A 15,056-nucleotide genomic window follows, 5' to 3' on the forward strand; every position below is an offset into this window, starting at 1 on the left:
CACAAGGCACAGCTCCACAAACATGGCCTTTCCTCAGGAAACCTCACAAATCCTAAGCCTGTCCTTCCACATAATGCTTCAAATCACACTTCTGCCATCAACCATTTCCCACACTCCAATGCCAGCACTCTGACTAAATTATCTTATGCCCCACCTCCTTGCTGCATTCCTCATTGCTTTCTAGCATTATGACTTGCAATCCCACTGCACGCACTGCTGCTTTTCACAAACAGGACAACATGCTCAAAGAATCGCACTTCTTGCACACCAAAACCCCACTCAATTCTACTCTCTTACTTCGACAATTCCTTCCAATCCTATTTGCCGGGCTAACATTTTCCCTGAAGAAGGGGCACCACAGCCAAGCTCTTTCCTCATCAGCACTTCGACATTGCCAGACTTGATGCCTTTGGAGGCTGGCTCTCTCAGATTGCAATGTTCACACGAATGTTGATGGCCAAGCGCACAATACCTGCACAGTGCCTTGTTTGCCCTCACAAAGGTAGGGAGATCCTGGTGATTTTCTTGGCAGCAGGGCTCCAATTAGCACTTGTCGCAATAATATATTGTGATGCAAAGAAAGGCATGGGAATGAGAGGCTGAAATGTCCTGCTTGGAACCATTATTGGATTGTGGTTATATTAGAAGGCCTTGGCTTTGAATGGCAGCTGTGTTGCTTGTCTTTGGTCAAGTTGAGCAAGAAAAAGTGTATGGGAAAAGGATGCAAAATGCAAGTTGTTGCACGAAAGATGTGTGTCTGATTGTTGTTTACAGTGCTGGAACGATGAATTTCCTTGCCGGCACGGCCTGATAAGTCAAGTATGATTAACAAATGGTCTTCGAGTCATAGAGTCATTTGCGGCACAGAAGGAGGCCATTCTGCCCATCCAGCGTATGCCGGCTCTCCATAGAACAATCCACTCAGTCCCATTGCTCTAGACCTGAAAGTTAATTTCCTTCAAGTGCCCATCCAATTTTCTTTTGAAATCATTCATTGTCTCTGCTTCCAACACCCTCAAAGGCAGCGAGTTCCAGCTCATTACCAGTAGCTGGGTAAAAATGTTCTTCCTCATATTCCCCATACATATCTTGCCCAAAACTTTCGATCTGTGTCCCCTAGTCCTTGTACCATCAGCTACTGGCAACACGTTTTCTTTGCCTGCCTTATCTCAAACGGTCATAATCTTTACACCTCAATCAAATCTCTCCGCAATTTCCGTTGCTCCTCTGAGAACAACCCCAGCTTCTGCAACCTAACCTTGCAGCTAAAATCGCTCATCCCTGGAACCATTCTGGTCAATCTCCTCTGTAACCTCTCACATCCAACCTAAAGCCTGATGACCAAAAGTGTACGCAATACTCCTGTTGTGGCCTGACCAGAGATTTATAAAGGTTCAGCATAACTTTGCTGCTTTTGTACTCAATGATTCTATTTAAGAAGCCCAAGATCCTCTATGTTTTGCTGCCCACACTCTCAATATGTCCTGCAACCTTCATAAATCTATGCACATGCACCGCCAGGTTCCTCTGTCCTTGCACACTCTTTCCAACTGTGCCATTAAGTCTATATGAGCTCAGCCCATCCTTTCTGCCAAAATGCATCACCTCACACTTGTTGATATGAAATTCCATTTGCCACTTGTCTGCCCATTCTGCTAGGCTATCTATGTCGTCTTGAAGTCAATTTGTATCATGCTCACCGTTTGCCATTCCTCCAAGTTTGGTATGATTGGCAAATTTTGAAATCTTCTGCTCAGTTGCAATATCCAAGTTATTTCTACATCTCCAAAAAAAACACCGCTAGTCCTATGACTGACCCTTGCGCAACACCACTGTCTACCATCCTCCAGTGTGAAAAGTAACGATTGACCATGATGAGCTGTTTTGTGTCCTGAAAGCAATATTTTTGATCCAAGCTGAGACTGCCTGTTTCTGGTTTGTGTTTGCACAGAAGGAACAAATGTTATCCAGCAGTTAGTGTAAACATTTGGAGCACACTTTCCAATACAGACACAACCAGCTGTCAGGATGGCTGAGTGGTCTAAGGTGCCAGATTCAAGGAGTGTTTGTCCTTGCCTCTCTTGTGGCTCTGGAATTCTGGTCTCTCTTAAGGGGCGTGGGTTCAAATCCCACTCCTGATATCACTTTTTTCATCCACACAAAACCTCACAGCATCACACTGCCTGCTCAGCTTGCCTGCAATTTGCACGTGCCTCCTTCAATTACTTCAATCCTACTGCCATTTGCCAACAAACACAAGGCACAGCTCCACAAACATGGCCTTTCCTCAGGAAACCTCACAAATCCTAAGCCTGTCCTTCCACATAATGCTTCAAATCACACTTCTGCCATCAACCATTTCCCACACTCCAATGCCAGCACTCTGACTAAATTATCTTTTGCCCCACCTCCTTGCTGCATTCCTCATTGCTTTCTAGCATTATGACTTGCAATCCCACTGCACGCACTGCTGCTTTTCACAAACAGGACAACACGCTCAAAGAATCACACTTCTTGCACACCAAAACCCCACTCAATTCTACTCTCTTACTTCGACAATTCCTTCCAATCCTATTTGCCGGGCTAACATTTTCCCTGAAGAAGGGGCACCACAGCCAAGCTCTTTCCTCATCAGCACTTCGACATTGCCAGACTTGATGCCTTTGGAGGCTGGCTCTCTCAGATTGCAATGTTCACACGAATGTTGATGGCCAAGCGCACAATACCTGCACAGTGCCTTGTTTGCCCTCACAAAGGTAGGGAGATCCTGGTGATTTTCTTGGCAGCAGGGCTCCAATTAGCACTTGTCGCAATAATATATTGTGATGCAAAGAAAGGCATGGGAATGAGAGGCTGAAATGTCCTGCTTGGAACCATTATTGGATTGTGGTTATATTAGAAGGCCTTGGCTTTGAATGGCAGCTGTGTTGCTTGTCTTTGGTCAAGTTGAGCAAGAAAAAGTGTATGGGAAAAGGATGCAAAATGCAAGTTGTTGCACGAAAGATGTGTGTCTGATTGTTGTTTGCAGTGCTGGAACGATGAATTTCCTTGCCGGCACGGCCTGATAAGTCAAGTATGATTAACAAATGGTCTTCGAGTCATAGAGTCATTTGCGGCACAGAAGGAGGCCATTCTGCCCATCCAGCGTATGCCGGCTCTCCATAGAACAATCCACTCAGTCCCATAGCTCTAGACCTGAAAGTTTATTTCATTCAAGTGCCCATCCAATTTTCTTTTGAAATCATTCATTGTCTCTGCTTCCAACACCCTCAAAGGCAGCGAGTTCCAGCTCATTACCAGTAGCTGGGTAAAAATGTTCTTCCTCATATTCCCCATACATATCTTGCCCAAAACTTTCGATCTGTGTCCCCTAGTCCTTGTACCATCAGCTACTGGCAACACGTTTTCTTTGCCTGCCTTATCTCAAACGGTCATAATCTTTACACCTCAATCAAATCTCTCCGCAATTTCCGTTGCTCCTCTGAGAACAACCCCAGCTTCTGCAACCTAACCTTGCAGCTAAAATCGCTCATCCCTGGAACCATTCTGGTCAATCTCCTCTGTAACCTCTCACATCCAACCTAAAGCCTGATGACCAAAAGTGTACGCAATACTCCTGTTGTGGCCTGACCAGAGATTTATAAAGGTTCAGCATAACTTTGCTGCTTTTGTACTCAATGATTCTATTTAAGAAGCCCAAGATCCTCTATGTTTTGCTGCCCACACTCTCAATATGTCCTGCAACCTTCATAAATCTATGCACATGCACCCCCAGGTTCCTCTGTCCTTGCACACTCTTTCCAACTGTGCCATTAAGTCTATATGAGCTCAGCCCATCCTTTCTGCCAAAATGCATCACCTCACACTTGTTGATATGAAATTCCATTTGCCACTTGTCTGCCCATTCTGCTAGGCTATCTATGTCGTCTTGAAGTCAATTTGTATCATGCTCACCGTTTGCCATTCCTCCAAGTTTGGTATGATTGGCAAATTTTGAAATCTTCTGCTCAGTTGCAATATCCAAGTTATTTCTACATCTCCAAAAAAAACACCGCTAGTCCTATGACTGACCCTTGCGCAACACCACTGTCTACCATCCTCCAGTGTGAAAAGTAACCATTGACCATGATGAGCTGTTTTGTGTCCTGAAAGCAATATTTTTGATCCAAGCTGAGACTGCCTGTTTCTGGTTTGTGTTTGCACAGAAGGAACAAATGTTATACAGCAGTTAGTGTAAACATTTGGAGCACACTTTCCAATACAGACACAACCAGCTGTCAGGATGGCTGAGTGGTTTAAGGTGCCAGACTCAAGGAGTGTTTGTCCTTGCCTCTCTTGTGGCTCTGGAATTCTGGTCTCTCTTAAGGGGTGTGGGTTCAAATCCCACTCCTGACATCACTTTTTTCATCCACACAAAACCTCACAGCATCACACTGCCTGATCAGCTTGCCTGCAATTTGCACGTGCCTCCTTCAATTACTTCAATCCTACTGCCATTTGCCAACAAACACAAGGCACAGCTCCACAAACATGGCCTTTCCTCAGGAAACCTCACAAATCCTCAGCCTGTCCTTCCACATAATGCTTCAAATCACACTTCTGCCATCAACCATTTCCCACACTCCACTGCCAGCACTCTGACTAAATTATCTTATGCCCCACCTCCTTGCTGCATTCCTCATTGCTTTCTAGCATTATGACCTGCAATCCCACTGCACGCACTGCTGCTTTTCACAAACAGGACAACACGCTCAAAGAATCGCACTTCTTGCACACCAAAACCCCACTCAATTCTACTCTCTTACTTCGACAATTCATTCCAATCCTATTTGCCGGGCTAACATTTTCCCTGAAGAAGGGGCACCACAGCCAAGCTCTTTCCTCATCAGCACGTCGACATTGCCAGACTTGATGCCTTTGGAGGCTGGCTCTCTCAGATTGCAATGTTCACACGAATGTTGATGGCCAAGCGCACAGTACCTGCACAGTGCCTTGTTTGCCCTCACAAAGGTAGGGAGATCCTGGTGATTTTCTTGGCAGCAGGGCTCCAATTAGCACTTGTCGCAATAATATATTGTGATGCAAAGAAAGGCATGGGAATGAGAGGCTGAAATGTCCTGCTTGGAACCATTATTGGATTGTGGTTATATTAGAAGGCCTTGGCTTTGAATGGCAGCTGTGTTGCTTGTCTTTGGTCAAGTTGAGCAAGAAAAAGTGTATGGGAAAAGGATGCAAAATGCAAGTTGTTGCATGAAAGATGTGTGTCTGATTGTTGTTTGCAGTGCTGGAACGATGAATTTCCTTGCCGGCACGGCCTGATAAATCAAGTATGTTTAACAAATGGTCTTCGAGTCATAGAGTCATTTGCGGCACAGAAGGAGGCCATTCTGCCCATCCAGCGTATGCCGGCTCTCCATAGAACAATCCACTCAGTCCCATTGCTCTAGACCTGAAAGTTTATTTCCTTCAAGTGCCCATCCAATTTTCTTTTGAAATCATTCATTGTCTCTGCTTCCAACACCCTCAAAGGCAGCGAGTTCCAGCTCATTACCAGTAGCTGGGTAAAAATGTTCTTCCTCATATTCCCCATACATCTCTTGCCCAAAACTTTCGATCTGTGTCCCCTAGTCCTTGTACCATCAGCTACTGGCAACACGTTTTCTTTGCCTGCCTTATCTCAAACGGTCATAATCTTTACACCTCAATCAAATCTCTCCGCAATTTCCGTTGCTCCTCTGAGAACAACCCCAGCTTCTGCAACCTAACCTTGCAGCTAAAATCGCTCATCCCTGGAACCATTCTGGTCAATCTCCTCTGTAACCTCTCACATCCAACCTAAAGCCTGATGACCAAAAGTGTACGCAATACTCCTGTTGTGGCCTGACCAGAGATTTATAAAGGTTCAGCATAACTTTGCTGCTTTTGTACTCAATGATTCTATTTAAGAAGCCCAAGATCCTCTATGTTTTGCTGCCCACACTCTCAATATGTCCTGCAACCTTCATAAATCTATGCACATGCACCCCCAGGTTCCTCTGTCCTTGCACACTCTTTCCAACTGTGCCATTAAGTCTATATGAGCTCAGCCCATCCTTTCTGCCAAAATGCATCACCTCACACTTGTTGATATGAAATTCCATTTGCCACTTGTCTGCCCATTCTGCTAGGCTATCTATGTCGTCTTGAAGTCAATTTGTATCATGCTCACCGTTTGCCATTCCTCCAAGTTTGGTATGATTGGCAAATTTTGAAATCTTCTGCTCAGTTGCAATATCCAAGTTATTTCTACATCTCCAAAAAAAACACCGCTAGTCCTATGACTGACCCTTGCGCAACACCACTGTCTACCATCCTCCAGTGTGAAAAGTAACGATTGACCATGATGAGCTGTTTTGTGTCCTGAAAGCAATATTTTTGATCCAAGCTGAGACTGCCTGTTTCTGGTTTGTGTTTGCACAGAAGGAACAAATGTTATACAGCAGTTAGTGTAAACATTTGGAGCACACTTTCTAATACATACACAACCAGCTGTCAGGATGGCCGAGTGGTCTAAGGCGCCAGACTCAAGGAGTGATTGTCCTTTCTTTTCTTGTGGCTCTGGAATTCTGGTCTCTCTTAAGGGGCGTGGGTTCAAATCCCACTCCTGACATCACTTTTTTCATCCACACAAAACCTCACAGCATCACACTGCCTGATCAGCTTGCCTGCAATTTGCACGTGCCTCCTTCAATTACTTCAATCCTACTGCCATTTGCCAACAAACACAAGGCACAGCTCCACAAACATGGCCTTTCCTCAGGAAACCTCACAAATCCTAAGCCTGTCCTTCCACATAATGCTTCAAATCACACTTCTGCCATCAACCATTTCCCACACTCCAATGCCAGCACTCTGACTAAATTATCTTATGCCCCACCTCCTTGCTGCATTCCTCATTGCTTTCTAGCATTATGACTTGCAATCCCACTGCACGCACTGCTGCTTTTCACAAACAGGACAACACGCTCAAAGAATCGCACTTCTTGCACACCAAAACCCCACTCAATTCTACTCTCTTACTTCGACAATTCCTTCCAATCCTATTTGCCGGGCTAACATTTTCCCTGAAGAAGGGGCACCACAGCCAAGCTCTTTCCTCATCAGCACTTCGACATTGCCAGACTTGATGCCTTTGGAGGCTGGCTCTCTCAGATTGCAATGTTCACACGAATGTTGATGGCCAAGCGCACAATACCTGCACAGTGCCTTGTTTGCCCTCACAAAGGTAGGGAGATCCTGGTGATTTTCTTGGCAGCAGGGCTCCAATTAGCACTTGTCGCAATAATATATTGTGATGCAAAGAAAGGCATGGGAATGAGAGGCTGAAATGTCCTGCTTGGAACCATTATTGGATTGTGGTTATATTGGAAGGCCTTGGCTTTGAAAGGCAGCTGTGTTGCTTGTCTTTGGTCAAGTTGAGCAAGAAAAAGTGTATGGGAAAAGGATGCAAAATGCAAGTTGTTGCACGAAAGATGTGTGTCTGATTGTTGTTTGCAGTGCTGGAACGATGAATTTCCTTGCCGGCACGGCCTGATAAGTCAAGTATGATTAACAAATGGTCTTCGAGTCATAGAGTCATTTGCGGCACAGAAGGAGGCCATTCTGCCCATCCAGCGTATGCCGGCTCTCCATAGAACAATCCACTCAGTCCCATTGCTCTAGACCTGAAAGTTTATTTCCTTCAAGTGCCCATCCAATTTTCTTTTGAAATCATTCATTGTCTCTGCTTCCAACACCCTCAAAGGCAGCGAGTTCCAGCTCATTACCAGTAGCTGGGTAAAAATGTTCTTCCTCATATTCCCCATACATATCTTGCCCAAAACTTTCGATCTGTGTCCCCTAGTCCTTGTACCATCAGCTACTGGCAACACGTTTTCTTTGCCTGCCTTATCTCAAACGGTCATAATCTTTACACCTCAATCAAATCTCTCCGCAATTTCCATTGCTCCTCTGAGAACAACCCCAGCTTCTGCAACCTAACCTTGCAGCTAAAATCGCTCATCCCTGGAACCATTCTGGTCAATCTCCTCTGTAACCTCTCACATCCAACCTAAAGCCTGATGACCAAAAGTGTACGCAATACTCCCGTTGTGGCCTGACCAGAGATTTATAAAGGTTCAGCATAACTTTGCTGCTTTTGTACTCAATGATTCTATTTAAGAAGCCCAAGATCCTCTATGTTTTGCTGCCCACACTCTCAATATGTCCTGCAACCTTCATAAATCTATGCACATGCACCGCCAGGTTCCTCTGTCCTTGCACACTCTTTCCAACTGTGCCATTAAGTCTATATGAGCTCAGCCCATCCTTTCTGCCAAAATGCATCACCTCACACTTGTTGATATGAAATTCCATTTGCCACTTGTCTGCCCATTCTGCTAGGCTATCTACAAAGAACAAAGAACAAAGATAATTACAGCACAGGAACAGGCCCTTCGGCCCTCCAAGCCTGCGCCGATCCAGATCCTCTCTCTAAACATGTCGCCTATTTTCTAAGCTTCTGTATCTCTTTTCTTCCTGCCCATTCATATATCTGTCTAGATACATCTTAAAAGACTCCATCGTGCCCGCATCTACCACCTCCGCTGGCAATGCGTTCCAGGTGCCCACCACTCTCTGCGTAAAGAACTTTCCACGCATATCCCCCCTAAACTTTTCCCCTTTCACTTTGAACTCGTGTCCTCTAGTAATTGAAACACCCACTCTGGGAAAAAGCTTCTTGCTATCCACCCTGTCTATACCTCTCATGATTTTGTACACCTCAATCAGGTCCCCCCTCAACCTCCGTCTTTCTAATGAAAATAATCCTAATCTACTCAACCTCTCTTCATAGCTAGCGCCCTCCATACCAGGCAACATCCTGGTGAACCTCCTCTGCACCCTTTCCAAAGCATCCACATCCTTTTGATAATGTGGCGACCAGAACTGTACGCAGTATTCCAAATGTGGCCGAACCAAAGTCCTATACAACTGTAACATGACCTGCCAACTCTTGTACTCAATGCCCCGGCCGATGAAGGAAAGCATGCCGTATGCCTTCTTGACCACTCTATTTACCTGCGTTGCCACCTTCAGGGAACAGTGGACCTGAACACCCAAATCTCTCTGGACATCAATTTTCCCCAGGACTTTTCCATTTACTGTATAGTTCACTCTTGAATTGGATCTTCCAAAATGCATCACCTCGCATTTGCCCTGATTGAACTCCATCTGCCATTTCTCTGCCCAACTCTCCAATCTATCTATATTCTGCTGTATTCTCTGACAGTCCCCTTCACTATCTGCTACTCCACCAATCTTAGTGTCGTCTGCAAATTTGCTAATCAGTCCACCTATACTTTCCTCCAAATCATTAATGTATATCACAAACAACAGTGGTCCCAGCACGGATCCCTGTGGAACACCACTGGTCACACGTCTCCATTTTGAGAAACTCCCTTCTACTGCTACTCTCTGTCTCCTGTTGCCCAGCCAGTTCTTTATCCATCTAGCTAGTACACCTTGGACCCCAAGCGCCTTCACTTTCTCCATCAGCCTGCCATGGGGAACCTTATCAAACGCCTTTCTGAAGTCCATGTATATGACATCGACAGCCCTTCCCTCATCAATCAACTTTGTCACTTCCTCAAAGAATTCTATTAAGTTGGTTAGACATGACCTTCCCTGCACAAAATCATGTTGCCTATCACTGATGAGCCCATTTTCTTCCAGATGGGAATAGATCCTATCCCTCAGTATCTTCTCCAGCAGCTTCCCTACCACTGACGTCAGGCTCACCGGTCTATAATTACCTGGATTATCCCTGCTACCCTTCTTAAACAAGGGGACAACATTAGCAATTCTCCAGTCCTCCGGGACCTCACCCGTGTTTAAGGATGCTGCAAAGATATCTGTTAAGGCCCCAGCTATTTCCTCTCTCGCTTCCCTCAGTAACCTGGGATAGATCCCATCCGGACCTGGGGACTTGTCCACCTTAATGCCCTTTAGAATACCCAACACTTCCTCCCTCCTTATGCCGACTTGACCTAGAGTAATCAAACATCTGTTCCTAACCTCAACATCCGTCATGTCCCTCTCCTCGGTGAATACCGATGCAAAGTACTCGTTTAGAATCTCACCCATTTTCTCTGAGTCCAAGCATAACATTCCTCCTTTGTCCTTTAGTGGGCCAATCCTTTCTCTAGTTACCCTCTTTCTCCTTATATATGAATAAAAGGCTTTGGGATTTTCCTTAACCCTGTTTGCTAAAGATATTTCATGACCCCTTTTAGCCCTCTTAATTCCTCGTTTCAGATTTGTCCTACATTCCCGATATTCTTTCAAAGCTTCGTCTTTCATCAGCCGCCTAGACCTTATGTATGCTTCCTTTTTCCTCTTAGCTAGTCTCACAATTTCACCTGTCATCCATGGTTCCCTAATCTTGCCATTTCTATCCCTCATTTTCACAGGAACATGTCTCTCCTGCACGCTAATCAACCTCTCTTTAAAAGCCTCCCACATATCACATGTGGATTTACCTTCAAACAGCTGCTCCCAATCTACATTTCCCAGCTCCTGCCGAATTTTGGTATAGTTGGCCTTCCCCCAATTTAGCACTCTTCCTTTAGGACCACTCTCGTCTTTGTCCATGAGTATTTTAAAGCTTACGGAATTGTGATCACTATTCCCAAAGTAGTCCCCTACTGAAACTTCAACAACCTGGCCGGGCTCATTCCCCAACACCAGGTCCAGTATGGCCCCTTCCCGAGTTGGACTATTTACATACTGCTCTAGAAAACCCTCCTGGATGCTCCTTACAAATTCTGCTCCATCTGGACCTCTAACATTAAGCGAATCCCAGTCAATGTTGGGAAAATTAAAATCTCCTATCACCACCACCCTGTTGCTCCTACATCTTTCCATAATCTGTTTACATATTTGTACCTCTATCTCACGCTCGCTGTTGGGAGGCCTGTAGTACAGCCCCAACATTGTTACCGCACCCTTCCTATTTCTGAGTTCTGTCCATATTGCCTCACTGCTCGAGTCCTCCATAGTGCCCTCCTTCAGCACAGCTGTGATATCCTCTTTGACCAGTAATGCAACTCCTCCACCCCTTTTACCTCCCTCTCTATGTCGTCTTGAAGTCAATTTGTATCATGCTCACCGTTTGCCATTCCTCCAAGTTTGGTATGATTGGCAAATTTTGAAATCTTCTGCTCAGTTGCAATATCCAAGTTATTTCTACATCTCCAAAAAAAACACCGCTAGTCCTATGACTGACCCTTGCGCAACACCACTGTCTACCATCCTCCAGTGTGAAAAGTAACGATTGACCATGATGAGCTGTTTTGTGTCCTGAAAGCAATATTTTTGATCCAAGCTGAGACTGCCTGTTTCTGGTTTGTGTTTGCACAGAAGGAACAAATGTTATCCAGCAGTTAGTGTAAACATTTGGAGCACACTTTCCAATACAGACACAACCAGCTGTCAGGATGGCCGAGTGGTCTAAGGCGCCAGACTCAAGGAGTGTTTGTCCTTGCTTCTCTTGTGGCTCTGGAATTCTGGTCTCTCCTAAGGGGCGTGGGTTCAAATCCCACTCCTGACATCACTTTTTTCATCCACACAAAACCTCACAGCATCACACTGCCTGCTCAGCTTGCCTGCAATTTGCACGTGCCTCCTTCAATTACTTCAATCCTACTGCCATTTGCCAACAAACACAAGACACAGCTCCACAAACATGGCCTTTCCTCAGGAAACCTCACAAATCCTAAGCCTGTCCTTCCACATAATGCTTCAAATCACACTTCTGCCATCAACCATTTCCCACACTCCAATGCCAGCACTCTGACTAAATTATCTTTTGCCCCACCTCCTTGCTGCATTCCTCATTGCTTTCTAGCATTATGACTTGCAATCCCACTGCACGCACTGCTGCTTTTCACAAACAGGACAACACGCTCAAAGAATCGCACTTCTTGCACACCAAAACCCCACTCAATTCGACTCTCTTACTTCGACAATTCCTTCCAATCCTATTTGCCGGGCTAACATTTTCCCTGAAGAAGGGGCACCACAGCCAAGCTCTTTCCTCATCAGCACTTCGACATTGCCAGACTTGATGCCTTTGGAGGCTGGCTCTCTCAGATTGCAATATTCACACGAATGTTGATGGCCAAGCGCACAGTACCTGCACAGTGCCTTGTTTGCCCTCACAAAGGTAGGGAGATCCTGGTGATTTTCTTGGCAGCAGGGCTCCAATTAGCACTTGTCGCAATAATATATTGTGATGCAAAGAAAGGCATGGGAATGAGAGGCTGAAATGTCCTGCTTGGAACCATTATTGGATTGTGGTTATATGAGAAGGCCTTGGCTTTGAATGGCAGCTGTGTTGCTTGTCTTTGGTCAAGTTGAGCAAGAAAAAGTGTATGGGAAAAGGATGCAAAATGCAAGTTGTTGCATGAAAGATGTGTGTCTGATTGTTGTTTGCAGTGCTGGAACGATGAATTTCCTTGCCGGCACGGCCTGATAAATCAAGTATGTTTAACAAATGGTCTTCGAGTCATAGAGTCATTTGCGGCACAGAAGGAGGCCATTCTGCCCATCCAGCGTATGCCGGCTCTCCATAGAACAATCCACTCAGTCCCATTGCTCTAGACCTGAAAGTTTATTTCCTTCAAGTGCCCATCCAATTTTCTTTTGAAATCATTCATTGTCTCTGCTTCCAACACCCTCAAAGGCAGCGAGTTCCAGCTCATTACCAGTAGCTGGGTAAAAATGTTCTTCCTCATATTCCCCATACATCTCTTGCCCAAAACCTTCGATCTGTGTCCCCTAGTCCTTGTACCATCAGCTACTGGCAACACGTTTTCTTTGCCTGCCTTATCTCAAACGGTCATAATCTTTACACCTCAATCAAATCTCTCCGCAATTTCCGTTGCTCCTCTGAGAACAACCCCAGCTTCTGCAACCTAACCTTGCAGCTAAAATCGCTCATCCCTGGAACCATTCTGGTCAATCTCCTCTGTAACCTCTCACATCCAACCTAAAGCCTGATGACCAAAAGTGTACGCAATACTCCTGTTGTGGCCTGACCAGAGATTTATAAAGGTTCAGCATAACTTTGCTGCTTTTGTACTCAATGATTCTATTTAAGAAGCCCAAGATCCTCTATGTTTTGCTGCCCACACTCTCAATATGTCCTGCAACCTTCATAAATCTATGCACATGCACCCCCAGGTTCCTCTGTCCTTGCACACTCTTTCCAACTGTGCCATTAAGTCTATATGAGCTCAGCCCATCCTTTCTGCCAAAATGCATCACCTCACACTTGTTGATATGAAATTCCATTTGCCACTTGTCTGCCCATTCTGCTAGGCTATCTATGTCGTCTTGAAGTCAATTTGTATCATGCTCACCGTTTGCCATTCCTCCAAGTTTGGTATGATTGGCAAATTTTGAAATCTTCTGCTCAGTTGCAATATCCAAGTTATTTCTACATCTCCAAAAAAAACACCGCTAGTCCTATGACTGACCCTTGCGCAACACCACTGTCTACCATCCTCCAGTGTGAAAAGTAACGATTGACCATGATGAGCTGTTTTGTGTCCTTAAAGCAATATTTTTGATCCAAGCTGAGACTGCCTGTTTCTGGTTTGTGTTTGCACAGAAGGAACAAATGTTATACAGCAGTTAGTGTAAACATTTGGAGCACACTTTCCAATACAGACACAACCAGCTGTCAGGATGGCAGAGTGGTCTAAGGCGCCAGACTCAAGGAGTGTTTGTCCTTGCCTCTCTTGTGGCTCTAGAATTCTGGTCTCTCTTAAGGGGCGTGGGTTCAAATCCCAAGTGACATCACTTTTTTCATCCACACAAAACCTCACAGCATCACACTGCCTGCTCAGCTTGCCTGCAATTTGCACGTGCCTCCTTCAATTACTTCAATCCTACTGCCATTTGCCAACAAACACAAGGCACAGCTCCACAAACATGGCCTTTCCTCAGGAAACCTCACAAATCCTAAGCCTGACCTTCCACATAATGCTTCAAATCACACTTCTGCCATCAACCATTTCCCACACTCCAATGCCAGCACTCTGACTAAATTATCTTTTGCCCCACCTCCTTGCTGCATTCCTCATTGCTTTCTAGCATTATGACTTGCAATCCCACTGCACGCACTGCTGCTTTTCACAAACAGGACAACACGCTCAAAGAATCGCACTTCTTGCACACCAAAACCCCACTCAATTCGACTCTCTTACTTCGACAATTCCTTCCAATCCTATTTGCCGGGCTAACATTTTCCCTGAAGAAGGGGCACCACAGCCAAGCTCTTTCCTCATCAGCACTTCGACATTGCCAGACTTGATGCCTTTGGAGGCTGGCTCTCTCAGATTGCAATGTTCACACGAATGTTGATGGCCAAGCGCACAGTATCTGCACAGTGCCTTGTTTGCCCTCACAAAGGTAGGGAGATCCTGGTGATTTTCTTGGCAGCAGGGCTCCAATTAGCACTTGTCGCAATAATATATTGTGATGCAAAGAAAGGCATGGGAATGAGAGGCTGAAATGTCCTGCTTGGAACCATTATTGGATTGTGGTTATATGAGAAGGCCTTGGATTTGAATGGCAGCTGTGTTGCTTGTCTTTGGTCAAGTTGAGCAAGAAAAAGTGTAAGGGAAAAGGATGCAAAATGCAAGTTGTTGCATGCAAGATGTGTGTCTGATTGTTGTTTGCAGTGCTGGAACGATGAATTTCCTTGCCGGCATGGCCTGATAAATCAAGTATGTTTAACAAATGGTCTTCGAGTCATAGAGTCATTTGCGGCACAGAGGAGGCCATTCTGCCCATCCAGCGTATGCCGGCTCTCCATAGAACAATCCACTCAGTCCCATTGCTCTAGACCTGAAAGTTTATTTCCTTCAAGTGCCCATCCAATTTTCTTTTGAAATCATTCATTGTCTCTGCTTCCAACACCCTCAAAGGCAGCGAGTTCCAGCTCATTACCAGTAGCTGGGTAAAAATGTTCT

The 15,056-nt window shown here is 45.3% G+C and overlaps 4 non-coding genes across 4 annotated transcripts; all 4 read left to right on the forward strand.

Annotated features, from left to right (window-relative positions):
* Positions 1-2,022: 2,022 nt before the first annotated feature.
* On the forward strand, positions 2,023-2,141 carry trnal-caa (transfer RNA leucine (anticodon CAA)). The gene is made up of 2 exons: positions 2,023-2,060; positions 2,096-2,141. It is a non-coding gene; the product is annotated as a tRNA-Leu (tRNA).
* A 2,135-nt stretch (positions 2,142-4,276) lies between these two features.
* trnal-caa (transfer RNA leucine (anticodon CAA)) lies at positions 4,277-4,395 on the forward strand. Its single transcript has 2 exons — positions 4,277-4,314; positions 4,350-4,395. It is a non-coding gene; the product is annotated as a tRNA-Leu (tRNA).
* Positions 4,396-6,530: 2,135 nt separating this feature from the next.
* trnal-caa (transfer RNA leucine (anticodon CAA)) lies at positions 6,531-6,649 on the forward strand. Its single transcript has 2 exons — positions 6,531-6,568; positions 6,604-6,649. It is a non-coding gene; the product is annotated as a tRNA-Leu (tRNA).
* A 4,858-nt stretch (positions 6,650-11,507) lies between these two features.
* On the forward strand, positions 11,508-11,626 carry trnal-caa (transfer RNA leucine (anticodon CAA)). Its single transcript has 2 exons — positions 11,508-11,545; positions 11,581-11,626. It is a non-coding gene; the product is annotated as a tRNA-Leu (tRNA).
* Positions 11,627-15,056: the final 3,430 nt, after the last annotated feature.

This window comes from Heterodontus francisci, chromosome 23, assembly GCF_036365525.1.
Source record: "Heterodontus francisci isolate sHetFra1 chromosome 23, sHetFra1.hap1, whole genome shotgun sequence".
Classification (NCBI taxonomy): domain Eukaryota; kingdom Metazoa; phylum Chordata; class Chondrichthyes; order Heterodontiformes; family Heterodontidae; genus Heterodontus; species Heterodontus francisci.